The following is a 954-nucleotide window of genomic DNA, read 5'->3' on the forward strand; positions in this document are numbered from 1 at the left end:
TTATTGTTAAGACTCGCATTCCAACCATTATCTTTTAATTGAGTTTGTATCTATATATACCTTGTTTGTGAACCAAATTCTGCACTCACCTGACGAAGGGGGAGCACTCTGAAAGTTTGTGCTACCAAATAAACCTCTTGGACTTTAACCTGGTGGTATAAAACTTCTTACTATGCCCACCCCAGTCTAATGCAGGCATCTCCACATCCTTAAAAACAACTACATCTCAGAAGTACCCGTAAAGTGTTTCACAATACTTGAAATTATAAAAGGCACTATACAAATGCAGGTCTTTATGTCCAAGTAGGCATCATAGAGATTTTGAAAAGTATCACACACAACTCATCAGAAATTGTACTGCTCAATTCATATCCTGCAAAGCCAAAGGAATTGAAAATGTAAAAAAAAACCCTTATTCTTCAATTTTCCATTCTAAGGATGCCAAGATATTTCCTTCCTGATTGCTTGTTGAACAGCTGTGTGTTTGCAGCATTTTCTGATGATTCTGAAATCTTTGTTTGGTTTCTCTGACTAGCTTTGCTTCCTCTATCAAAACCCTGTCGAAATTTTAAGGACCTCTATTAGGTCATGTCTCAACTTCAAGAGGGGAAAAAAGTCCCTACCCCGCAACCTGTCCTAGGCAAGAATCAACAATTTTTGGTCCTGTCCTTGTAAACCTTGTCTACACCCTCTCCGGTAATGACTCTATAATATTAATGCGGGAATTGGTGTAGATTGTCAGTGTTGTACTTTCTGTTTGCAACAGGAACTCCCGGGGGTGTTTGGCTGCTATTGACGTTGGGCTTTTGGCTCGGTTCCCAGTTGCGTTTCGCGTCACTTCAGCGGTGGCGGGGAGAGGGGAGGGAAGCCGTTCAGCCCGTCCCCGTCCCCGCCCCGTCCCCGACTGACAACCTCGCCCAGCAGCCGAGCCCGAACACAGGCAGCCAGAGACAC

At 43.7% G+C, this 954-nt stretch overlaps 1 protein-coding gene across 1 annotated transcript in view; it reads left to right on the forward strand.

Moving 5' to 3' along the window:
* The first annotated feature begins 900 nt into the window (after positions 1-900).
* Positions 901-954, forward strand: part of LOC145353168 (interleukin-10 receptor subunit beta-like) — a 64,430-nt gene continuing 64,376 nt past the window's right edge. The window contains exon 1 of the mRNA XM_080203628.1: positions 901-947. The gene's annotated coding sequence lies outside the window, so the exon portion shown is untranslated. The remainder of the gene's footprint in view (positions 948-954) is intronic.

The sequence above is a fragment of the Carcharhinus amblyrhynchos genome, chromosome 15 (genome assembly GCF_965287045.1).
Source record: "Carcharhinus amblyrhynchos chromosome 15, sCarAmb.v2.hapA, whole genome shotgun sequence".
Lineage (NCBI taxonomy): Eukaryota > Metazoa > Chordata > Chondrichthyes > Carcharhiniformes > Carcharhinidae > Carcharhinus > Carcharhinus amblyrhynchos.